The sequence below is a fragment of the Elgaria multicarinata genome, chromosome 7 (assembly GCF_023053635.1).
Source record: "Elgaria multicarinata webbii isolate HBS135686 ecotype San Diego chromosome 7, rElgMul1.1.pri, whole genome shotgun sequence".
In the NCBI taxonomy this organism is placed as follows: domain Eukaryota; kingdom Metazoa; phylum Chordata; class Lepidosauria; order Squamata; family Anguidae; genus Elgaria; species Elgaria multicarinata.
In genome coordinates, this window is record NC_086177.1 from 81075100 (window position 1) to 81102497 (window position 27398).

Genomic DNA, 27398 nt, shown 5'->3' on the forward strand with positions numbered 1-27398 from the left:
ATTACCCACCATACTTCAAATGGCATGGGAACCCAGAAAATGGGTAGAGATACAGGAAGAGGTAGTCCTTGAGGCAACCAGGTTCCATGCTGTTTGGGACTTTCAAGGCTAGGACCTTGAATTGAACCCAAAGCGAAAAGGTAACAAATGAAGATTGAAGAAGGCGGAATATATGCTCTATTTTGCCAATTCCAGACAGTAGCCTGGTGCCAGCATTTTTGAACCAGTTTAAGTTTTTGGATACTAATTAAGAGCAGTCTTGCACAGAGAGCACATTACAGTATGGACTCTGTTTGGCAATTATTGTAATAATTAATTTCTATCCAATCTAATCCATAATCATGATAAGAAAAGCATGTCTGTCTGACCGAGTCATAGGGGATTTTAAAAATTCACAGAACTACTTTGGTGAGGGACTAATAGTGAAAATTCCAAGGCAAGAGACAAAGAACACACTTCAACAGATAATCAGTATGTTATGCCTACTGAAAGAAGCAGGATTTCTGCAGGTTTAACTCTGCTGAATGGATTGTGGAAGAGGCCACATGGCCAACCCTTGAAGGGTTGGGGTTAAGAGATTTGGATATAAGACTAAGGCTTTAAACTAATCTAATGATTTGTGATACAGATGTTTCTGACAGTAGTTTATATTTATAATATATTATAACTATTTATATCCCACCGTTGAGGATAGAAAACCCTTCCAAAGCAGCTTGTGGACATCTGGTTGGCCACTGTGCAAACAGAATACTGGACTAGATATACCCAGCATGGCTCTTTTTATGTTCTTAAGTGTAATCCACCCTTTAGAGCTGGCCCTACCATTAGGCAGCTGAATGTAGCAGATGCTGGGGAGCAGTGGGTCATTGGAAGAAAGAGCTGTGTATGCCTGCCCCGTACGCATTAAGCTAACCTATTGCCCTCAAGTGCAATAGAGGATGCTTTGCCATCACCAATGTTGAAGTAACCATTCAACTGCCAGTGTGGTTATGTTCTGCGGGTGAGAGAAGACAATGTCCTTTGCCTCAGGCCTTCTTCACTGCATTCTTTCCCCTTTCCTCGAATGGCAATCAGAAATTGTAAACCGCCCAGAGAGCTTCGGCTGTGGGGCAGTACATAAATGTAATAAATAAATCATTTATTTGCAAATCAAAGCCCATAATAAAACCTATTCAAAATTGCTAAATATATAACAGTCTAAAACTTGGGAGTAATTAAACAAATAAAAAAGAAACCAGTGAATCTAGGCCTTTAGCCCAAAGGATCATACCTGCTGTTAACTGTGATAGCAGTTAGAACTTTAGCACATTTTTTTTTTTTGAATCTGCTAAGGCAAAAAGTGCAGCCTCTGAGTCACTTTACTATCGTGATCAGACAGCAGGTAAAGTGTACATTTTAAGGCACAACCCTGATAAAATAGTCCCAAGAAATTTTGTATTGTACATGGTAATGCATATGAAGGATACACCCATAGATAGTGTATCAAATCTTCAATTTCTGTGGATCCACAAATACAAAGGTGTTGGACATAATGGGATTTGACAGCATCTGGCACTGAATATTTCCGTCGGCGTGGCTTGAAATCATTGAGCTGTAAAAGCTTATGCAAGTCTGGGAAAGGACAGATCTACCAAGCATGAGCCTCTCAAATAGCTATATTTATAAAATCCATAAACACTCAATATTTAGAAGATAAAATGGCCGGCTGATCCAACACAATGTTTTGATCAAAACTCCATTTCCACATCTCTCTCTCTGAAAATGAAACAAGGAGGTCCTCGGAAATTGAGTATAATAGGAGAAAATAATTAAATCTGAAAGCTGATAGAACGTAACTTAGATCAAACTTATCATACTGTTTCAACTTTCTCAAGCAATTAAGAATATTATAGTGTACTCAAGCTCTAATTGAGAGGAAATCCATTTCCACTTGGATCAATGCCACAGGGGTACTTGGATGTAATGCCAATATTTTCTTAAGGAAAGAATTTAGAATTGCTTCCTATTTGGCAATAATCCCTGCCCCATACTAAAACACCATATAAGATTTGACCAATAGTTTTATCTTGAAAGAGTTTTAATACTAGATCAGTCAGAACACCCCCCTTTGGATAATAGAACTTCAAAATGGCACCCACTGTGGGCATAGATCTAATAGCACCTATATTGAGCATTCCAAGAATGTGTCCCAAAAAAGTACCCCAAGTTATTTACATTCTTTTGCTCTCTCTAATGGACACTAACTCATCATTAACATTACTCAGAAACCACAACTATTTTTTTAGCTTTGGTGATCAAGAGAGAGATATAGAGCTCCAGGAGGGGACATGCTCCCTACCGTTGCTTCTCAGCCGGTGTTTTCGTTCCTCAGTTACTTCCTCTGTTCAAAAGAGGAAGTAAACAATGAGCACGAGGCCATTCAGTTGGCTGTTATAATCGTGCTGCTTCTCCTGCAGCAACTTCCGGGTTTAAAATATATCGGACTTCGTGGAGAGTTTTTGTTTTTTTTTGTCGTGCAAGGAAGGCAAGAAGGGGTGCGGGAGGCAGACGACGTCATGGGAGGGACCTGCAAAAAATCTGTGTGTGCTCAGTAACGAGCGTGCAATAAAACGCTCATGGGATGGATTTCATAGGCTCTGCCGCTGGAAGGAATGAATGCAGGCTCTGGGATAGGGGTCCCTACATGATGTGCACTTTCAGGGGGACAGACACCAAGCTGTTGTTCTGCAGGATGCTGGCTCCCCCTTTGGTCTTAAAACACATTTGAGGTGCTCTCTCCATTCTTCAGATAGGAAGAATTTCTTTAAAACCCACCACCTGGCTTTTTGCCTCTCTCTAAAGTCAACCATTCATATGGTCATCCTGTTGTCTCATTCACGTATTCTGTCGCTTGTATCTATTCTAATTTATAAAAGGAAACTCTTTCCTAAAGCTTCAGCCTCAGGGAGCGATGGTTCTGCAGTGTAAAGCTCTTTCACCCAAATGAAATTCATTATGTCCTGTAAACTGCAAATTGCCTAAATGAGAAAATGGATATTGCATTACATTGCATTGAGCTTATTTTTAAGGTGAGCATTAGAATTCAAGACAGGAATGCCATTTACTTGATGTGCTAGCTGTTTTTGTAGTGCCCTTTACACAGGATGCAAAGCAATGGCTTGCCTATTTCTGTAACGATGCAGAATACTGATTCAAAGCTTCCTTTATGTCTTTTTTATTTTTATTGTGCCATCCTTAGTGTAGTACATAATGTAGAATCTTAAATGATAGACAGACCTTGAATACATATGAAGATGGGCAATAATAGCACCGCAGAGAAAAGAGAACAACCTACAAGCAGGAGCTGTTCAAAGACAATATGTCTTTCATTCAGAAAGTAAGAAAGAGGTACAGATAGAAAACAACAACAGGAGCCCCCATGAAACAGTTGCAAAAGGAAGACCGAGTAAGTGTTAGCCTAGATTCCTTTAGAATTCCTGTAAAAGTGTAGATGTCTTGTTAACTTTCTGCCAGATGTTAACTTCTACCAGACAATCTGCTCACATGCTATTGAATGTCCTTGTGAAAACTCAGGTGTCAGCCAGAACAAAATAATTGTAGATGTCTTGTTCTTCTGTGATTATATTTTATCTGGGCCAATTCTACAAAAAGGACTCCATACCTCTGCTGCATTTTTTCAGGGCCTCTCTTTTCTAGATTCCCCACCCCTGTTTTGCCATAGAGTTGCATTGACTTAGGTGTGGATGTCTGATCAAGTAGGTAAAAGAAAGACCAGAGCCTTAATAGCACAACCATAGCAGAGGCTGCATTTACACTATCACAGAATGTAGCATTTATATCACACTTCAGAGCAAACACTCCACTCTGAGAACCCATGCTGTGCAGAATGGGTATAGTGGGCTGGTTGCATAATCTACAACGCACAGCGGATAATAACCCATTGTGGCTTAGCATTACGTGTGAACCCAGCCATTCTGTTTTCTGTTGAGAAACACACACCATATATTAATATAATTTGTATATTATCTTAAATGTTGTATACAAACAAGCATATAAGGTGCATGTTTTCCCATGGTAATACAGCTAAGGCCAATCTACCATCAATAAAAAATTGTGGATATTATGTTGATTTGTGTCCAATGGGCCTAGGTCCAAAATCTTTTATATGCCTAGCAACTCCCATGCCCTATGTGATTAATATAGGCTACGGAGAAATTGTGCACATAGTTTGCATTCAAAGAAAATAAATGTTAACCACCTCCTCTACTCCTACGAGACAGAAGTGGCTCTATACTTGGGGAGAATGGGACAGTGATCCTCTGCCTCTTCCCCACCTACTTGTGGCAGAGAAATCCCCCGTAACATTTGTGCCGATGCATGGCATGCAACTGCTGATTGCCACACATGATCTCTCCTGGGCAGGATCTACACTTACCATATATGACATTCCGAAGTCATTGCAGGAACTCCTGGGGTACATGACACCTCCATTGAAACATGTTATCTGTCCTTTGTAACGGTTGAGAGCAACGTATTAATCATTGTGAAATACCATATTTTTGACGCATTCACAGCATTGAATCGACTACAATGTGACCTCTTGCTACACTACCACTGCCAGGCTGGTGGTGGTGGTGGGGGGTTTGTTCCTCCATTCAAATCATCCCACTAACCAATTGCAGCACTGGGTGTATGGCAATGTATTTTGGCAGGTAGAGCCCCAGTCCTTAAGGAGTTTCTCCTCGTGTTTGTGGTGTCCATCGTTCAATCTGGTCTTCAACTAATTTGTTTGTGTGTGCACAGAATGTTCTAACTTGGGGAAAAAGGACTGTTTCAGCAGGGAAAAATGAAAGGAAAGAGTGGTTGAAAGCCCTCCTGTGACGGTAGGAGAAACACATGTGACCTGTGGAAACGACATAACTGCAGGAGAAAAAATGACACAGGGAATGTGTGTGCCTGAGCATGTAATAATACGGTAAGGAATCTAACGATCTCAGGACTGCGTTTTTAGTGATAGTAAGGCAAGTGTAGATCCGCCCCTGCCGCCCTCTAACAATCTCAATAGAATATTGTGTACCTGCTGTGTCTTCTCTGCCCCATCAGCCCCAATGGGCACCAGCTGCCACTACCAGGGGAGCCATTTTGTTCAAGCCAGTGAATGCATTATAATAAACCATTTAAGCTGTAAAAGAAAATGTGCCAAAGTTTTACTGATATGAGTCCCACCATTGCAACTAAGCAGGCTTCACCCTTGAGCTGCCTGGTCAGCAGACCACTTGGAAGTTATCTACACTTAAAAGAATACTTTTGATAAATAAATACACATTCCGCTGGTTTCAATGAGAGTTATGTTTGGCACCTGCCCACAGGGTTGCCTTATGGCTTGCTCAGCCCTTGTTTCTCTGCACCTTTCCTTAGTGTTAAGCCCACTGCGTTTGATGGGGCTTACCCCCAAGCACACACAGGATTGCAGCCTCAGCTCACCAACCAAGTATTATGGCTTGTCAGGAGGTTGATGACCTCTTTGTTTTGGAATCCAATGAGAGCTGGACAAAATAGGAGGTTATCAAGTCTCTTATGGGTTGCCATCCATGACTGGTAGGGTAGGGTGCATTTGGCTTAGCTCAGAAAAGAGGCCTCACTAGGCACATGGTTTTTTCTCCTTGCTGGATCCTGTCCTCTGTCCCTTTGCACACCTAGACAGAATAAGAGGAAATAGCAAACTCTGGAAAGCTGTTTTACTACCTGTAATATTAGCACAGATTGTGAAAGGATAAAGTGTTACCATTGACCTCTTTTTCTGGCTACACAGACAAACCAGTTCACAATCTGGTTGTACAGAAAGAGGGCAGGGAAACAATCCACTTCCCACACAGAAATTATGGAACCTTTTAACCTACTTAGTAATTGACTTTGACTTGACTTTTGGATTAAGCTCAGGTTATGTTCACATATTTTAGGCAATGATTCATCATCATCATCATCATCATCATCATCATCATAGAAAATAAATATAAGAGAAAGTGGTTGAATAATTATTTACCATGTCCCATTAGGAATGAGACAAGAAGCAATGTGTGTGTGTGTGTGTGTGTGTGTGTGTGTGTGTGTGTGTGTATATATATATATATATATATATATATATATATATATATATGTTACATGTTAGAAAAAATATTCTAAATATCAGAACCAATTAGGAAAGGAACAAGTTACTTAGGGAGGTTTATTTATTTATTGCATTTATTTACTTCCCCATAGCTGAAACTCTCTGGGCAGTTTACAAAAGTTAAGTGCCTGACATGTATGTATGAATGACTGATCTCTCAATACTAATCACAGACAGAATTTCTCCGTTATTCAATGATAACTCAAAACATAGTAGTTTTTCATTGCAGGAAGTTCACACATTTGAGTGAGATTCAACAAGTGCTGATCAGTCATATGATGAGAGATCAAGCAATGGATATGATTGTAAGCCACCTTGCGTGTCATTTTTGGTGGAAAGGCGGGGTACATGTCAAATCAATCAATCAAAGAAAAGAATAGGACTGGCATGACTAGCTTTATATATAGAATGTCTTACATGATACCCTAAGATAAGGATGGGAATATTTCTTCCCATGGGGTAGTGCTGTAACTTCCATACTTTTAGAGTGGGAATCAAGCATAGATTAAAGATTTACAATTTTTATATTTTTGTTAAGAGTGAATGATATTGCCACTTCGGGATGAGAGTTTGAAGGACACCTGTTGGTTCCAATTAGCTGAGCAGTTTGGAAAGGATGGAAATGAAGAAGAGGTGAGTTCTGTGGTCCCACCAAACTGGGCAGCTGCTACTCCAGGGCTAACACTGGTGCAATTAGTCACAATCTGATGCACCCACAGCAGCAAAATGCAATAATATCAGCAGAAACAAAAGGTAACAGCAGCATTGACAGCCACTCCCACAGTGTCTCTAGAAACTCAGCTGGTATTTAATAATCATAATGACGTGCAAGGACATGGCCTCAAGACAGCCATGCAGAAAAGCACCAACCAATGTATGTCAACATCTGCAATGCCTCTGCTACCCTCCATCCCATGTAACACACGCAAACAGAGAAAGTCTATAGCACCGCCCTACCACTATACCAGTGTAATTCCATACACCCCTGATACCATGGCATTAGGCTTTGTTGAAATAAGAGAATTCCATAGCAAGTTAAAATTGTTCTGTTGGTTGAAATAATTTTGTTTCCCTCAAAACCTTTGTTTCTGATTCTAAAAATGCATATTTTTCTCCATTCTATAGTCTACAGACTATTATTATTCCATCTTTAAAGATTTGCTTCAGTTATAGCATTAACATTAAAGTTTAATGTTATTTTTTTCTTTAGATTTTATTTCTGCATATTTCCCTCTGGACTTTATTCTAAGCAAAACACAGAACTATAAAAAAAAATTTTTTCAAACTTTATAAAAATAAGTCTAGAAGTTCTCATGTTTTGTAGCTCCGTGTTTAGCTCTGTATTTTGTTCAGAATAAAATCTAGAGACACAGAAATGCAATCTAGAGACACAGTTACGTTGAAGCAGGAGCACTCGCCACATAGGCTTCCATAAATGAAATGTTTCATGAGTGGGGTAAGCTTGAAGGGCATGACTCATTTCAGTGTAAATAATATGTGTACTTTAAGATACACTCCACTCCACTAGATGAGTAAGTGAGGGTATGTTTTTTTGGAGAGCTGATAATCATCCTGAGCGATCTGTTTGCTGACAGCATTATGGTGTTTGGTGTACTAATTTAAGAGCCTTAATGCTGATGTTTAGCAACGAACTGGGAAATGCGGTAACACAGGCTTGGTTCGAATGCTTAGTGGCTGTATCTTGGGGTGTGCTGTCCTGCTGGTGGATTCACCACTCAACCAGGCTCGCATGGAGGCCTGATGGTGGCCCTTCTTTTAAATTGCTATGTACATGCAGATCAAGGCAGCTGTTATCTATAATCTCCCATGGTGGCACAGGTTCGTATAATTGTCTTTGTGATATGATTCTGACTGGGTTCTGTGAGCCTGCTGGTTAACCCTACATGCTTCCAGAAGTGCTCATGTTGGGAACTTCTGAACTGTAGGTTTCCAGCAGTTATACTGGTTTGTGACCAAAATAAACTAGTTCTTCATAGGTTTCCAGCAAGATACTGGTTGTGACCAAAATAAAGAGCTATGCTGAAGTAACTGAATGGTTTTAGGACCATAGACTTTATTTTGCAAAATGGGCATGTTTTACTCAGTGCTGGTTCAAGGTTTTTGAGGGCCCTTGGGCAAGACATCCTCAAATGACCCCTTTCCTTCAGTGAGTCTTAGGGTGGCCATATGGAAAGGAGGACAGGGCTCCTGTATCTTTAACAGTTGAATAGAAAAGGGAATTTCAGCAGGTGTCGTATGTATGCATGCAGCACCTGGCGAAATTCCCTCTTCATCACAACAGTTAAAGCTCCAGGAGTCCTGCTGTCTTTTGTATCTGGTCACTCTAGTATAGCTCCTGCAGCTTTAACTGTTGTGATGAAGAGGGAATTCCACCGGGTGCTGCATGCATACAAAGGACATCTGCTGAAATTCCCTTTTCTATGCAACTGTTAAAGATACAGGAGCCCTGTCCTCCTCTCCATATGGACACCCATTATCAGCAGCTGCTATTGCTTCTCATCATTACTGCCCCTTGCTTACTTGGCAGGCAGAGAGCCAGTGAGTGAGTAGCCTATGGCATCTACTGCTCCTTCTTCTCACCATCTCTGTCATCTGAAGAGGAGTAAGTCCAGGGGGGCCTGTTGGTGGGCCCCTGCTAGGGTGTGGGCCCTTGGCAAGTGTCTAATCATAGCTTTGCTCTTTACATGTTACATTTTCAGTATGTGTCAAGGAGTTGTGACTGATTTTTAAAAACACACTGGCCTGCTTTACTGCACAAAGTCAATTATTCAACCATTATTTGTAGACATAGCAACATCATTTCTTTCACTGGTAAGGGCTTGTTCTGAAATTAAGAGGGCCTACTTTGGAAAATGTGGTTTGCACATTGCACTTCAATTTTGCTCACATACCAATTTCATGAGTCTTTGTGGCTTTAGAAACACCGGGTTGGCAAATTATATATTATTTGGACTAGGTCAACTTCACCCTTCTGCAATGAAGAGAAGAGCTAGCAGACAATGACTGCAATCCGATACCCACCCTCCTGGGAGTAAGCTCCATTGAAATAAATGGGACTGACATCTGAGTAAACATGTGTAGGCTTGTGCTATGGCACCTCAGGACAGCATTGTGGTGTCATAATTAATACATCTAATGTCTACATTTGAATAACTCACCTTTATTCTTTAAACAAGAACTTAAGACTGCCACAAATCAGAGTTACAATTGAGTTGAGTTGAGTTGAAAGCAAACATGCCCATTTTGCTACATGTTGAACATTGCATGGATTCACACCACACACACACCACTTGCAACATGCTAATGCACTATATACCCCGTGCGTGTTTGCTCAGAAATTAATATCATGAATTCAATCAACTTACTCTCAAGTAAATGTGCTTCGGACTGCAGCCTTAGTTATGTGAATTGGTCATGAGGATGAGAAAAATAGCAGTGCTTCCCCACTTCCCAAAATTCAGAGCTGTCAGATAGGGAGAATGCACATCACAAAGGAAATCATATGTTGGGGTACAGTACTTTTGAGTATACCTACAAAATGCTGAGGCAAAAATTCTGGGGGAGACACACCCTTGAAATACCTAGAGCGGAGATCCTCCTTGATAAAAACAACAAAGATTCTTTTGGCAGCTTAAAGACTACCACATTTATTCTGACACAAGTTTTCGTAGATACTATTGATTTCATCAGATGAACTGGCAGATCTATGCTGGGTGGCAGGGGAGGTGTAAACTGTGTCCGCAGGTATTAAAATGCAAATAGTATAGACAGTGATGATTATCTTAACAGTTGCCATTCACAAAATGTTGTTGCAATGCTGAGCTGATTAACATATGTAGTGTGATTTAAAAACAACTTTTAATCTTATTCATTGTTCAAAAATGGCCACCTTAAGGTGATTATCACTGGGTTGTCATGCAGCACATGGTAGGGTGGTGGTGTGTAGATATGTATTTTGAATATGCAACCCCCAGTCATGTGAACCCGGCTACCATGGGTTATTCAAGTGTTAAACAACCTTTGATTAGTAGTCGGGCAATCCCTGATTGGGGGTTGAATATTCAAAATGGCAGCTGAACATGCACAGCATACACCACAGTTCATCATTGAGAACTACAAGTTCAACCGCAGCTTTTAAAGCTCAACTAAAAACTTTTCTTTTTCCTAAAGCTTTTAAAACTTGATGTTGTGCAGACTTCTACTGTTACTTTCTACTGTTAGTTTTACCCTACCCTGTGCCTGCTTACCCTACCCTGCTTACCCTACCCTGTACCTGTTGGCATTCTCTTCCCCTCCTTATTGTTTTACTATGATTTTATTAGATTGTAAGCCTATGCGGCAGGGTCTTGCTATTTACTGTTTTACTCTGTACAGCACCATGTACATTGATGGTGCTATATAAATAAATAAATAATAATAATAATAATAATAATAATAATAATAATCATCATCATGAGTAATTTAACCCATGAGTAATTTAACCCATGATAACCCCATTGTGTTGATCGAATGAAGCCAGAGCACCTGTTCACACAACATGGTTCACAAACCATCTCCAGAAAATGTTCTGGGTTTAGACAACACACTAACCCACAGTTCAACAACAACAACCCATAGTCAACCACTGAGTGTGGGTTAGCATGTTATGTGATCAGCCCCATTGTGTCCTGGGAGGTTGAAATGTTCTCCATTGGTTTCTGTACATTGCCATTACTGATGTCAGATATGTGTCCATTTTTATTTTATTTTTGCATAGAGTTTGGCTTGATTACTCTTTATTGTGAACTGCCCAGAGAGCTTCGGCTATTGGGCGGTATAAAAATGTAATAAATAAATAAAATAAATAAATAAATAGAATGCAATGGGGCATTGTTGGCAAAGGATGGCATATGTCACATAAGAAGATGAGCAGGAAACTGTCTTCACTGCACCGGGTTGGTGCCATCTCCCTCCTCAACCCTGTGCATTGGGTAATCCCACCGAGGAGGGAGTGTGGGGTTTCTGGGTGACCATCTGGGTCCCAGAGATGCCCCCCCCCATCCTGGTGGAAGGTGACCATATGCTGGTTGCCTTCCACCAAGCTCCTCCTCAAATTGGCCAGGGAGCAATGTTTCACAGCAGAAGCATTGTGATGACATCACTCCCTTTAACAAAGATGCAGTAAATGTCTCACTTGTTCTAAGCACAGCATCGCAGGGAAGCCCCGCAATGGCTGCGAACCTGCGCCTGCGTCATCTAACCAATGGAGAGCAGATCCAGAGCCACCCTGGGCTTTCCCTGTAAGTTCAATGGGAGTTATTCCCAAACAAGTGTACTTCAAGAGGCTGCAGCTTTATTGACACATTGCAATTATTGGGCAATCATTGTTACATGCAAAACTATATGTATCATCTTTGACTATGCCCTAAATTACCTTTGCTTCATATTCCAATTGTCTTGCTTAAGACTTCCAGTAAAAAGCAGAAAGCCAATCTCAGCCAAGCATTCAAACAGCAAAATCCATACACTATCTGCTGCAAAGAATGTGGACAAATGGTCTGAGAATGCCTCTATTCAAAACATAACAAAAATGCCAGCAACTTGCAAACCAACATTTAAAAATACTGAGTTTAATTTTGAAAGTTGGGAATTATAGCTGTGAATGTTGTATTATTTGACCAATTTGACCTATCTGTTATCAATTTTATATTGGATTTATATATTTATTAAAACGTTTGTATCCCACCTTATATCACAAAGATCTCAGGACGACGTACAGTTAAAATCATACAAACAATATAAAACAGTAAATATACACAAATAAAAACAAATTAAACTATTAATAAGCTAAAACCAGTATAGAATTTAAAAACAGTAAAACTAATTAAAACAATTAAAACTGTGTACAGGCTTGGTGAATTTAGCCATCAAAGTCTTTGTTAAAAAGCCACGACTTAACTTGGCACCAAAATGAAACCAGTGCCGGCGCCAGTCGGGCCTCCGAGGGGAGGGCATTCTGTAACTGGGGTGCCACAAAAGAGAAAGCCCTCTCCCACATTCCACCATGTGTATAGCTCCTCCAACAGATCTCAAATCTCAGGCAGGCATATATAGGGAGAGGCGCTCCCTCAAGTATCGCAGTCCCAAGCCATTTGGGGCTTTAAAAGTCATTACCAACACCTTGAATTCCAACCGGAAGCGAATAGGCAGCCAGTGCAATTCCTTTAAGACTGGTGTTATATGGTTTCTGTGAGATGTACTGGTCAGCAGTCTAGCTGCTGCATTTTGCACTAGCTGCAACTTCCAAGTAGTCTTCAAGGGCAGCCCCATGTAGTGTGCATTGCAGTAGTCTAATCTGGAAGTTACAAGTGTGTGCACTATTGTGGCTGGATTATCCCTGTCCAGGGAAGGCCATAGCTGGCGGATCAGCCGAAGCTGACCCAAGTACTCCAAACCATGGAGGCCACCTGGACCTCCAGTGACAAGGGCGGGTCTAGGAATACTCCTAAGCTATGCGCCTGCTCCCTCAGAGGGAGTGCAACCCCATCCAGAACAAATTGCTTACCCAATTCCCAGAATAGGGAACCACCAATCCACAGAGCCTCCATCTTATCAGGTTTCAGCTTCAGTGTATTAGCCCTTATCTTTTATCAATTTTCTCTTGGATTTTCCAAAGCTTTTGTTTCCAGGGGGAGGGAAAAAACAAAGTTTTCAAGCAATCCTGTAATTGCCAAGTTATTTTAGGTGGTCTGACCTATTTCTACCATTAAATCACCAGTTTTAAATATCAAGGACTATTTAAACAGCAATAATTACAAATCTCCCTCTCCAGATCTCTGCAATTTAGACACATTTGGTGCATGTTCTGCTTGGGTGGCTGTTGCATTTTCATAACAAGTTCTCCTATGCTACAAAGACTTTCTCTGCCATGTCTGCTCTCCCCATTGCCTGGAATTGTGGTATGTTCCTGATGCAAGGGTGGCATGAGATATAAGAATAGAGCATGCTATCTGGCAGGGAAGGTTCCTTGGTGTATTGTGAGAAAAGGCTCAAATGGGAGCATAAAGAATGTTTGTGTTGCTTGTTTACACTGGAAGCATGAATTCAATGGCCCAGGAGCAGAGAGACATCAACATGGCGGACATGAGCATTTTATTCTCCCCCCCCCATCTAATCTATTTTTTCCTCATTGGCAGCCCATTATAAATTGCAACACTGGAACAGTGGCTCATAGGATCTGGAGTAAGGCTCCTGCTACCAGCATGAAGGCACCACTTGTATCTTTGTACAAGAAAGATCCCAGCCTCAGTATGAATGTGCTGGTGGCTCTATTCCCCAGCAACTTTGACAGCCATTTTATGAGCTGCTGTGTGCTGCCAGAAGTAGTGTAGTGGAAATTTTTGAAGTACAGGTGCTTATCGTGACAATTCCCATAGTCATGCCTCCATGGAGAAACAATATATTGTTGCTAGGGAAATCCGTTTCTCCCCCAGCTACTGTCAGGATTGCAGCTACAGTCAGAAGAAACAGAGAAGTCTGAGAGGGGGTGGCAGATGATGTCAGCATCCCTGCTAATCAAAATGTCCCAGTGCTTTGACTTTGTGACCTCTGGCTCCACTGCACCACTTGCTGCCAGAGTGAGTGGCCACAAAGGCCTCCTGCCCTGGTGCAATTCCACAGCTTAACATTGTGGCTTCTGCACTTTGGACAGGTCCTTTAGAGTTCGGACTGGTTATGATTGAAACCTGGAGCAGATTCACCACTGCACTGACATTGGAACCACCAGTCTCCACTGGAAAGAGCTGTATGGTTTTGGCTAAAGCTATGCTTAATAAACATGTAGACAGAGGTGATGCGGTGGACATCGTTTACTTGGACTTCCAAAGGGCTTTTGATGAAGTCCCTCACCAAAGACTCCTGAGCAAACTTAGCAGCCATGGAGTAAGGGGTGAGGTCCTCTTACGGATCAGTAACTGGCCAAAGAACAGAAAGCAGCAAGAAGGAATAAATGGTGAATTCTCCTGATGGAGGGAAGTAAATAGTGAGATTCCACAGGGATCAGTATTGGGACCAAGGAGGGATCTACACTACTGCTTTTAAAGCGCTTTAAAGCACTTTGAAAACATTTTGAAAACTGTATATGCAGTGTGTCCTGGGCCTCAGCAGTTGTCAAAACTGTTATAAAGCGCTTTAAAGCAGTAGTGTAGATCCTGCCCTATTCTTTTCAACTTGTTCATAAATGATCTGGAATTGGAAGTCAGCAGTGAAGTGGCCAAGTTTGCCAACAACACCAAATTATTTAAGGTGGTTAAAACAAAAAGGGATTATGAGGAATTCCAAAAGGATCTCTCCAAGCTGGGAGAGTGGATATCCAAATGGCAGATGCGGTTCAATGTAAGGAAGTGTAAAGTGATACACGTTGGGACAAAAGATCCCAACTTCAAGTATAACCTGATGGGATCTGAGCTGGCAGTGACCGACCAAGAAAGAGATCTTGGGGTTGTGGTGGACAGCTTGATGAAAATGTCAACACAGTGGGTTGCAGCTGTAAAGAAGGAAAATTCCATGTTAGGCATTATTAGAAAAGGAATTGCTAATAAAACTGTCAGTATCATACTGCCTTTATACAAATCTATGGTGCGATCACACTTAGAATATTGTTTTGGTCACTGCACCAAAAAAAAAAAAAAAAGATATTGTAGAGCTGAAAAAAATGCAGAAAGGGGCAACTGAAATGATCAGGGGACTGCAGCATCTCCCCTATGAGGGAAGGTTACAACAGCTGGGATTGTTTAGCTTGGAAAAAAGGAGGCTACGGGGAAACCTGGTAGAATTGTACAAAATTATGCATGGTGTGGAGAACGTGGATAGGGAGACATTTTTCTCCCTCTCCCATAATACTAGAACCCGGAGTCATCCCATGATGCTGACTGCTGGGATATTCAGGACAGATAAGAAGAAGTACTTCCTCATATCACTCATAGTTAAACTAGGGAATTCACTACCACAAGAGGTGGTGATGGCCACCAATTTGGATGGCTTTAAAAGGGGGTTGGATGAATTCCTGGAGGAGAAGGCTTTCAATGGCTACTAGTTGTGATAGCCATGTGCTTCCTCCAGTATCAGAGGCAATAACAACAACAACAACAACAACAACAACAACAACAACAACAATTTTATTTCTTACCCGCCTCTCCATCTGGATCAAGGTGGGGAACAACAGTAAGTATAAAATACCAATTAAAAATATAGTATACATTGTTAAAACTTTCTAAAAAACATCCTAAAAGCATCCTAAAATTACACTGGATAGGCCAGTAAGTCTATATACACCAGTTGCTGGAGAACATAGGTGGGAGGGTGCTGTTGAACTGTGTCCTGCTTGTGGGTCCCTGGTCGACAGTTGGTTGTGTGAACAGAGTGCTGAACTAGATGGACCGTTGGTCTGATCCAGCATGGCTTTTGTTATGTTCTTATGTGCACAAATGACCACTCAAAATTCTCCCATCCTACTAGTGAGTAGAGAAATTGGGGGACAATTTCACCAAATTTCTCCTAGGAGAGGAGAAATTCTCCAAAAGTTTCTAGCCAATAGGGCTCACCATTGGCAGGGGGTGTAGCACCGGTTCTTTCTTTTTTCCTAAGAGTTTTTGGTTTATTGCAATGCTACTGCAAGTGGCAACAACAGCAACTATGTTGAGGCTTTCACTTTTTCTGAGGCAGAATTCTGAATCTCCTTTGGGTTTGAGCTACCTAATCACTGTGAGGTGGCTGAGGATGCTGTGTGTGTTTTCTCTCTCTATTACACATTTCCCCATTCCTCTGTAGCCTCCCAGGCCACCTGCCACTATTGAACTGAAAAAGCCCCATGGGAGGAATTACCTCACAATGTCTTCCTCATGAGGGCTTTAATTGAAGTGCAGGAAGCTGAGGAGGCTACAGGCTGCCAGAGAGCAATGCACACCCTCTGTACATTCTATATCCACCTCAGAAGTAAAGCAAACACAAGAACCCCAAACCCAACCCACAATAACATCCTCGAAATTTCTTCTTTGGATTTTTTTCTTCAAATTTCATTATTTTAACTATGGTAGTGCAAAATAGAGTTGCCACCATTTTTGTTTTGTTTACAGACACTGCTCCTATGCCTTCAGCAACAGCCTGACACTGAAAAAAATAGCAAGTGAGTTTTTTCTTGGCACAGAGATAGGCTGTGGGAAAAGATTCCTCTGCTAAAATCCTGTGTGTCATGCCGCCCTTAAAATAACAGCTGGTAATGTAAACTGCAGAGAAAGAATCCAAGAGCGTAGAGTAAAAGTGGAATTGCCCTAATAAAGGCCCAGGTTCAAATGTAACAGTTCTGACTGTACAAAGAACAGAGACAAGAACATAGCAGCATTTATCATAACAAACGGTCCTGCCAAATTGCTGAGGGTTAGTTAAACATATAAGAATCCACAGTTGGTATGAAGCTGGCATGAATCCATCATAGTTGTCTCCAAACCATTCTCACAGATCTCCCTTGTCAGCATATTTTGAAGGAAGATCCAATGAGCAATGTGTGCTCATGTGTGCCTTGTTGATATAATGGCCCATAGTTAGAAGGGAGCTATGAAGTGAAGTATCATGGACATTTACTGCCACTTGCACATAAGAATGCTCTACACAAGAAATCAGAGATAAAAAGAGAGCTTAAAATGGGATACACCAGACTTCTATAAAGTTTATTTACTACTTAAACAGTGGGAGTTTCCAGACTGTGGGTTCCTAGCGCAAACAAACCAAAGGCATCGCACAGCTCGTCTGACTTTTCTTCCTTAATGGATTTTTTTTTGGGGGGGGGGGTAAGAAAAATGACAGAAGAAGTGGTGGGGAAATATGAGAGGGCTGCAAATGGAAGACATTGCTGTCTGCACCCGGTACAATTCTGTTAATGAGGCAGAGCAACCGTACAATAAAAGTCCCATCCAATGGAGCACCCAAGGAAATGAAATTAGTTTATGGTTGTGCAAGAAAGGAATCGCTGAAGGAGGAAGAGGAAATGAATGGCTGGGTATTTAGTTTTAAATAGCTTGTCCTATTGATTTCCGTGTTTCACCTTCTCTTTTTCCTCATCTTACATTTAATAAGAGAAGGTTAAAGCTCCCAATACTGAGCCTGCAGGATGGAAAGAAACACATATTGTTTCCCTATTTATCCCCACCTCTACTTCTCTCCCCTGTCTCTGTTGTATCTGCTGTGTTGAATTTTAGAATGTAAGGTCCATGGGGCAGGGACCTATCCTCTTGTATTCTGTAAAGTACCATGCACACTGGCTTTGCTATATAAATAAATAAAATAAAAAGCTGCATAGATCGTACAAACATGGAGTATGGGGATTGCTAGATTGTCCTCACACGGTGGAAGGAGAAGAGGGAAAAGGTAGCCTGATCCTATTCACCACTTTGTTCTTGAAGGGAAATATGTACATTCCTGCTCTAGTGGTGGAGTATACAGCCCTCCCAGAACAGAAAAAATAAATCGGGGGGAAATTGTCAGAAGGTCATGCAGTTGTTACAGGCCTTATACTATAGGTAGAGTAGACTTACTGCCTGGTTCCATGTAGTGCTGGCCTGAGGTGCAGCAGGTGACTAATGGGAAAAGGGCCATTTTGATAGTGGCTGCCCAATTATGGAATGCTCTTGGCAGAAAGTCTCACCTGGGAATCTACCTCAATGTAATTTCAGTTCCAGGAAATACCATTTTATTCTCTCAGGCTTTTACGGCTGACTTGTTTTTATCACTGCCAATTACTTTTATACTGGTCTTTTAAATTGTGTGTGTGTTTAAAATTAAATTGTTCCTGTTTTAATTTTGATTTTTTTATAAGTCGCCCTGGAAACTTGTCAAAGGGTAAGGTATAAACCCTGTAAGAAATGAATGAAAGAATGAATACATATTTGCCACCTTTTCTTTGATTTAAGATGAGCATGTAGTACCAGATCTGAGTGCAGATAAAGAGCACTCAGCTTTAGAGATAAAGACACTTCATTAGAGGCCATTTTCAAATCAGTTTGCAACTGACCCTCAAGCAACCACATTCCATTCTGCAGTCACAGTTGCAACAGAAGCCCGAGTGAGGGGGAGAGAGAAAGGCAAATGCAGTTTCCCAGATTATATGACACAAGGTGAATGCTGGGAAACTGGAGCATCTTTGCAACAGAAGCACTTCCTGGGAAAAAGGACTTCCTGGTTTATATTTTGTGAGGGTGAGATTAACACCACTGCACATTTACTAAACCAAGTAAGTAATAAATCAGGAAGGGTTTTCGTATACTGGACACTCCAGGCAAACAGATAAACAGGTTGCAAATAAGACTTAAATCAAGGTGCAAAATCAAAATAAACACTCCAGGTGTAAGAGCAGGGTCAGTGCCAGGCTATTTTGTTCCCTAGGCAAGGTGAGCTACTTGCACCTCCCCTCCCCCCAAATTGCCAGCTGTGACCTTAAAGGTCAGTACTGCGCCCCTCTGAGGTCTGCGCCCTAGGCGGCTGCCTAGTTGGCCTAATGGTAGCGCCAGCCCTTTGTAGGAGACCAGAGAACACTACACTGGATCCGTTAAATATTTTTATACAAAATTTATAGTTCTTGATGGTACAATTATGCCAATTAGATTTTCAAAAGAGCTATATCAATTATAGACAGCCAATTTTTCAAAAACAACACTGTTAATTCTATCTGGATGTCAATTTTACAGAAACAATCTATATCAATTATATCAATTTTTGTTCTGTGTAGTTAAATCAAAGTGCCCCAAGTACCAATTTGAAATGTATACCTTGAGGGAAAGATCTGTGTTGCACACACTACTGCTGTCCCCAAGTTGGAAGGAACATAACAGTGACCTCTTTAATTCTCATCAAGGTTCTGGAAGCAATTACTGCAATTACAGCGGTCCGGTTCCTGAGGGAACTTCATTCTGTTTAGTCTAGGGGGATCATCCATTATGGTCAGTCTCTTAAGAGTTGCATTTGCCCTTGCTTTATTAGCATAATTGCAGAGGCAAGATCAATATTGCTGGAAGGACACCATGATGAAGTGTCATGGCAAAGCCTTTCTTGGGTAACATTGATACCCTGGCCTTCTATAAATCCAAAGTGATTCCAAGAGGCCATAAGAGACAGCTGAGGTATCACGTACACAGCAGTCTTTCAGTTTTGTAAACATGCCCTGCTCAAAGGCAATCTCAGGAAATGAGGATTTCAGTTCATAATTAACCTTTCTTTTGTTTGGAATATCGCTTTGTTTGAAGAGGTGTTTGTCAACTTCACCTGTTAAAGAATTGCTTTGCACTTCTCTGAATGGCCCATTTGGGACTTTGAAGATTTTAATCAGCTCTATATGGGAGATTTTAATCTTGTGTAGAAACTGAAATGTAGGATGCTTCCTGTTTACCCAGGGCCAACAAATTAAAAGCTCCAACCGACGAGCGTTTTACTGCACGCTCATTACTGGGCACTCACGGATTGCTCACATGATGTTGTCTGCCTCTCACGCGTCTTCCGCCCCTTCTGGCCTTTGTTGCGCTGCAAAAGCCCCCAGAAAAAGTCTGGTTGCTGCTCTCTCCTACAGGACTAAATGGGCCTAACTACTTCCTGTTTTTAGGAAGCGACTTTGGAGCGAGGACAGAGAAGCGACGGGAGCCGCGCGTTTCGACCTAGATGTGATGGGGCTCTAAAATAAATTACTGATACTATCCCCCAAACAGTGTGAGAATAATTTTGGTGATCGCTTGATCATAACTTGCCGGATTACTGTGCGCTCAAGCTGACAAAAGACAAACAAAAAGTGGTTAAGCAACCAAATATATGTCCAAAGAAATTCAAAGCTATGTTTGTCTACCGTATACCAGCAATAGCGTGGCTGTAGTATATGTAAGGTTATCAATATTATATTGGAGGTGGTATATAATATAGTAAAGCATTAAAAAAAATCATAAATTTTATTTTAGGAATTACCTATGCTACAAGTACTATGGATGGCAGTATTCTTCTTCTTCTCTGAGATTGACAGTTGTCTACTGTTCAGATTTGTTGTTGTACAATTTTAAAAGGCAGAGGTAACTAGTGTTACACTGATCTTCCCATAGCAAGCTTACTCCATTCCTTCCATCCCAGCTTTTAATGTATAACCAATGCTGTCTCCAGGATTGTAGGAGCCCTTGGCAATACATTCTTAATGGGCCCCCTTCCTCAGTTAAGTTTACTTTCGCATCACCATTGCCACTATCTGCCACATTGCTCCTAATCCTGTTTTCCGTCATTGCTACCATTTGTTGCTTGATAGGCAGAGAGCCAGAGAGCAAACAGGAAATGGCATCTCCTGTTCCTCAGTCTCACTAGCACCACTTTTGTCTGGGTATGAGCGAGAGGCAGGTGAACAACCAGGTTGCAATGAAGGAGAGGAGGAGCAAGTATAGGCGGATCTTGTCAAAGGGGCCTCAGCAGTTGCCCAGCTAACCCTGGATGGTGGCCCTGAGAATAACAACATGAAAAAGGAACATTATGATCTGTAAATATATTCACTGATCACAGGGCCGTCTTAACAGCATTATAGGCCCCCGGGCAAAGCAGTGCACTGGGCCCTGCCTACACAAACCACTCACAGGAATAAAAATGTAAATTATCGATAAAATAAACTTATATTTATTAGTACCTCCAACAAAATCAGTGTTTTGACATTAAAAAAAAATACTGTACAGCAAAGTTTAATCAATACAAACGTTTGGACAATATAACATGAGTCTTGAACTTGAAAAACAAAAAATTCAACATAAAAATGGTACTTAGTTGGTAAATCATACTGACAGAGATGGCACAGGGTTAGGGTTAGGGTAGATGTAGATGTGGATGATATAGTTGAAGGAGAAGTACTAGTGCCTGACATTGCACTTGGATTGAACCAAGATGTTAACTTTGGAAGTTTTCTCGTTTTCTCTTTCTTTTCTGCTGCCCTTTAAAATTCGTGTTAAATTCTGGTCTGTGCATAGATTAGCATGGGGCCCCTATGCTCTTGGGCCCCCCGGGCAACTGCCCAGCATGCCCATGCGTTAAGACGGCACTGACTGATCATCTGGATAAGCTTTTAAATCCCCACACTACCTACACATCCCTAAGGTTTAACTATATTTATCAGTTTTTATTTTAAGAGAAGTGGAGACACAACAGAATAAATTATGAGCTGCAGATGTGGTGTTCCTTAATTTAGCTAAAATGTCTGACAGAGCTAGGAATACTGGTTGCTTTTGAATGAAACCCCAAGAGAGGGACTTTACGTCCGATTGCCAAACTGAGCTGTAAGTAGTATGAGTTCTTCACCTCACTAAAGCTGAATAACTCACAGATTCAGTAGGGAAAGTTAAGTAAGTGTAATTGTGGAGTAACACTATCACCTGTTTTTGCAGACGTTAACAAATGTAAATGAAACATGACTCATTGTAAAGAAGGGTTGTTTTTAAGGTGGCCAGATGTGAAAGAGTACGGCAATTATTTATGTTGAGACTGATGTTTATGTTTATTGGGAGTTCAATCATAAACCAAATAGTCATTTTTTAAACACTGACTAATATGGTTAACTAACTTCACAAACCTCTCTCAACTCATAGATTGTTTTCTTGAATTAGAGAAGCTTGTTGTAAAATAGTTTGAGACCGGCTCCTCTCCTAATGGTTTAGGAGTGTTATTAAGCCCAGAGTGATTAAAATAGGAGACACAAAAGGAATAGATCTATTTTTAGACCCATCCATGGGTGTGATCCTAAATTCCTCACTCTAGAGTGCTATTGACCTCTATGGGATTTCTTTTAGTATCTCAGAGGAAGTTTAAGCTGCATACTGAACATTTGTCCAAGAAGATGGAGCAGTGGGAAAATTCTTTGTACAGGAAGGCAGTTCAAGGAGTCTCTTCATACCCATGTAATTGTAAACAAGACATTTCTACACCAAGGACTAAGTGTATACATTAAGAAGTGCTACGGACATAAATCCAGCTGGTTACAAATCCTCTTGCACATAAACTACTGAAGAGAGCCACATGTACCAGCCAACAGGTGCTTGTTCATTCATCTTCACAAACAGCCTAGAATTAAATTGTAAGCCACTGAGCTACGGTCTATCACCTTACATTGCTGAGAGTGTGCTTAACCTAAATAGCATCTGCTGATGGCGTGAAATGGCAATTACAAAACAAATGAACAGCAATATATCTAAGAGCTACTAAATAAGAGCTTTGCATCAAACCCTTAAAAGCCTAATCAATAAATAAAATATAATGCCAGAGTAAAACATGCCTGTTAAGTGGGTTGCAAACATCATGGAGTTCTGACAAAGTGAGAAAAACTAGAGAGCAGATTTCCACTGAGCACTTTTACACAGTCTTTAGTATATCACACACACACACTTACATCCCCCACCAATAACTAAATAATTAAAACCCAGGTATCTACATTTCCATGTTGTTATTGAAAGTGAAACAATATCACAATATTGCACCATCCAGCCAAAGTTAAGCACTTTTTCAATATAATCCTGTACATATATATATTCAGAAGTAAGTCCCTTTGAATTCAGTGGGGCTTGCTCTCAGATACATCTGTATAATATCTTAATTGTTTTAATGGGAGAATTTAAGCATATGCTTAATCTTTTATTCCATTTAAGTCAATGATCTGTAGCTGGACTATGCCTATAGATAGAGGTTTTTCAAAAAGCTTTCCTCAAAGGCTGAGTCTTTAGTCCTTTTCGTAGGCTTTGGCTGTGACAGTACTCTTTGAAAAACATATCCCATTATTTATTAAAGACACCGATGGCCTTCTTTTGCTTAGGACTAGTTTTTAGAAGTTCTGAGAAAAGCAACAGTTCCTACTCAGATAGAAATCTCTCAGAGATCAGTTTACACTAGACAGTTTTCGTTAAGAATTCATGAAGGCTCCAGTTCAGAATAAGCACAGATATCAACTCCCACTCCAGAATGACCAGTTTCTAAGCAAACACAATGAACGCAAGTAAATATCAATTAACCAACAGCATGAATTTTAAGAAAGGGTTATTAACATGAAAGAGAGAAAAGAAGAGAGAGAATATAGATCACATTTTAGAATATCCACTCCTACCCGATCCCACCCCAGATAACATTTGTTTCGAATGAATAAAAGTAGTTTTGTTCATCGCAATTGTAAAACATCATGGGAGTTTTATCTCAAGCTGAAGGGTGAATTACTGGTAACCCATTATCTAGCCTTGCTGCCACTCCACCCCCATCTCTTCTTAAGCCACAGTGGGTGGAATGTTTGCATATTCAAAAACAGCCCTTGGGTTGTGGATGGTTGGTTAACCATGCCAACGACTCACCCTCCCCGGCTTCTCAGGTAACGAAAAGCCATGGGTGCAGCTTGAATATGCAAAATGGCCACCCACACATGCCGCTAAACTCTGGGGGTTCATTACTACTCCTTGCCTTAGCGTGACATGTGAACAGGCCCTACGAGTGCCTGCATTTCAACATTTACCACTATATCATTGCTTGTTGCAGTGAAGAAGGCATGATTGCTTGGTGGGTGGTTGCAGCACTGGGGAGCGGCTGCCCATCAAGACTCCTGCCACCAAATGTCCCTAATGCTACAATAAGGCTTTTAAAAGCCCCCATTGACACCAATGGAGTCTTCTTAAAAGTCTCATTGCAGCATGGGAGGAAGGAAGGAGAAATGCCTTCTCTGTCAGACACATCGAATCTTCAGGTCATAGCAAAAAATGTTCCCATTCATATACCCCTGTGAAATACCTGAAAACAAATAATAAACACACACCTTGAAGCCGCAACAGCTAGAGCAATGCCAGCTTATATTTACCAGATATCTTGAGATGCACAGCTATCGACCGTATGCTACTTGCAGCCATTTGTGACCCACCAAGACAAACATTGGTGGCCACCAGCCTTGTATGGTGGCAAGCAGAGGCCCAGTAAGCCACCTGTTTTGCTGCCTGCTCAGGACTGGTGTGTGCGTGTGCGCGCAGTGTCAACTGCAGGTTTTTGAAAGTCCTTGGCAAAACAGGGTCAATGGACTGCCTCCCTCAGTGAGTCTACCTTCTCACTCTCAGTGGCTATTGCTCTTCTTCCCCCATCATTGCTACTGCTTGCTTTCTTGCTTTTTTGAGAGCCAGTGAGCCAATAGGCAGTGGCATCTGCTATGTCTCCTTCTCACCACCTTTGTTGTCTGGCCCAGAGAGGCAGGCAGGTGATCAAGGAGGTTGCGAGGAGGGGGAGGGGGAGGAGGAGCACATCTGGGGGCTCTTGTCAGTGGGAGCTCGGCAGGTGCCCGGCAATGCTTACCTTTGATGGCAGCCATACGTGTGTTTGTGTGTGAGAGATGTGGCAGGCTGCATTGAAGAGAGGCTGGGCTGCATCATAAAGAATATAAGAAGAGCACTGCTGGATGACACCAATGACCTGCCTAGTCCAGATTTTGTTTCCCACAGTAGCCAATAGCCCTCTCCTGCTGTTGTTCCCCAAGAACTTCTATAGAGAGGCCTGCTGTCTCTGATCCCGTTGGTAACATATAGTCTTCATGACTAGTAGCGATTCAACTTGAAGAGTCACAAGTTGTTCCTTGAAGAAATGCACTGTGACCTTTCCACAATACGAATAGCTTCATCGATAACCCTGCAAAGGAAATGCTACAAGGAAGCAACGATCTTTTTACCGTCAATTGTCTTCTCCCCCACCCCTCCCATTTAAACTAATGAGAACTAAGTACCTAAAATCATTTATTCATTACTATTAAAATCGAGGAAATTGGCTTTGGCTTATCTGCAAATCCAGATGGATCCCTCAGGAGACTCTTGCTTTGCTACATACTTAAGCTCCCCCCCACCACTTTCTAAAGTAGTAGGCAAAAAATAAAATCTCCCTTTGGCTGATTCTGCTTGATTTGTTCCAATTCCTTGTGATGTCAGTTTCTGGGAAACGGAGTTTTCCTTGAGGGCTCTCTGAGTTCATCTGACCCTTTTCTTGTTCTGAGTGGAAGAAACACTGATGACAGCAAGAAGTCAACTCCTATAATTTACACTGAGGCAGACCCCCACCCCCACTGTAATTCACCATAGCACGATATAGCCAGATGGAAGAGTGACTGCTTGTGTGTGTGTGCGCGTGCATATGCGTGTGTGCGCGCTGGGGGGGGGGCAATGGTCTTAAGGCAACGTTAACAGAGGAGAATGCAAACAAAGCACCAAGCAGTGGACGCTGTTGACTCTGTTTTTGGTGGGGCTGCAAATCCATCTGGGCTTCATTCGGAACCAGTTTGAACTCTAAAGGAGATATCCAAGGTTCTGAAGCTGTTTGGGGAATAGTGTTCACCCCCTTGTATAGCTCCTTTAGAGCTCTGGCTGGTCCTGACTGAAACCCAGAATGAATCTACAGCCCTACCAAAATCGGAGCCACCAGCCTCCACTTGTAAACGTGAGCTAAGAATTATGCCTCTTGAAGGAGCCATAACCAAGTTCCCCTAGTAGCATTGCCGCACATGCTGTGTAGTCAGAAGCAAGTCTTCCAATGCTTGATGCCTGCTCAGAATGTAGGGCACAATCCTATGCATGTTTAGACAGAAAGAAGTGCATAAATGCACAGGATTGCACTATTCAATAGGTTTGGATATTGCGCAGTATAGAAATGCAATCAATCTGTACAGCACCATGTACATTGATGGTGCTATATAAATAAATTAATAATAATAATAATAATAATAATAATAATCCATTCTTATGTGAGCTCTGTTCTTTACTAGCTTGTTCAAAAGTCTGTTTTTATTCATTTCCATATATTTTAAGGCATTCAATTACAAAGGAAAAAATGTACCCAACAAAAATGAAAGTAGTGCACTGCAATATTTTAATTTAATCTAAAATAGGCTTAAACCTGGTTCCTCCAGCACCACGGGTGAGATCCAATGTCAGCAGGCAGTAGGCAGCTCATGCAATGAATGTGTCCAGTATCCTCTCCTGATACTGCATCTCCATAGGGTCCTACAAGATGTTGCAAAATGTGTCTTACGAGACTGAGGTGAGCATGGGGTGGTCAGATGGATCTTGCATTGCTTGTCATGCAAGGTCCCCGATTTCAGCGTGACTTGCGATGACAGGGAAAAGAAGACCAAAGAAACATGTGCATGGCCTGACTTATGTTTCTTTTATAATTTTCCTTTCCTCCTCCTGAATGGTAACGTGAGGAGGTTGTCTAGGGTTGAAAGACTCTTTTAATAAGAAGGCCACAGGGAAGAAATGGGCGGGCAGCCATTTGAGGGTAACAGTTGCCTTCAAGCTAAGAGTTGTATACTATTAACACTAAGCATACATGGGACACGGCTCTGGTTCCCTCACCCCCTGACACAATATTTGAGGGCCTGTAATTCACTGATCTCTGTATTTCCTTCAGCATTACAACAAACAGGAATTAAATACCAAACTGGCAGGATTCCTGTGCCTGCCCTTATCAACTACGTGACAGGAAGATATCATTTTTCCGCTAGGAAGACAATGAAGGAACCATTCTTAAGCCAATTTCATATTAAGTTCCAGATTTCAAACTTGCCTATGTGTGCCTTGAGCATTTCAAACAGACTAAGAAAAAGTATTAGCAATCCGCCACAACAAAGCATAATGGTTATTTCTTGTTTCTTTATTATAGATACACAAGGAGGAAATATTGGTTGAAGGGAGGGACAAGACTCTTACCAAGAGCTGGAAGGCCACATCAGTGATTCATTGGAGAAAAACTTCTGGAGTTCCTTCCCTTTGTCTGTAGCAGCAGTCATAACTCATACGTACCTTTCCTTTGGCAAGCAGCAAATACAAGCTTTGAGGTGCAGAGATGTTTCACAATTGCCCCAATTTTCAGCAAAGGAGACACCACGGCCCTGTCTAGACATCGTAACGAAGGCGCATGCATGCGCCCCAAGTACAACCCCAAAACGATAGTGTAGACTACAGCTAGAAGAGACGGAGGAGGAGGCGGCTGGGGAATCTGGGCGCGTCCTTGCCGCCTCCCCGCCGGCCTCCTGCTGCCTGGGTAAGAGCGACCCGGGTTGGAGAGCTCGGCTTCCGCTTCCGCCGAGCTCTCCGACCCGGGTCACTCTAACCCCGGCAGCAGGAGGCTGGCGGGGAGGCGGCGGCGGCAGCGGCGGCAAGGACGCGCCTGG

The 27398-nt window shown here is 41.7% G+C and overlaps 1 long non-coding RNA gene across 1 annotated transcript in view; it reads left to right on the top strand.

The window, feature by feature from the left end:
* The window catches only part of LOC134401711 (uncharacterized), a 35018-nt gene extending 7962 nt beyond the window's left edge, over positions 1–27056 (top strand). Inside the window, exon 3 of the long non-coding RNA XR_010025674.1 lies at positions 26888–27056. This is a non-coding gene — a long non-coding RNA (uncharacterized LOC134401711). The remainder of the gene's footprint in view (positions 1–26887) is intronic.
* Positions 27057–27398: the final 342 nt, after the last annotated feature.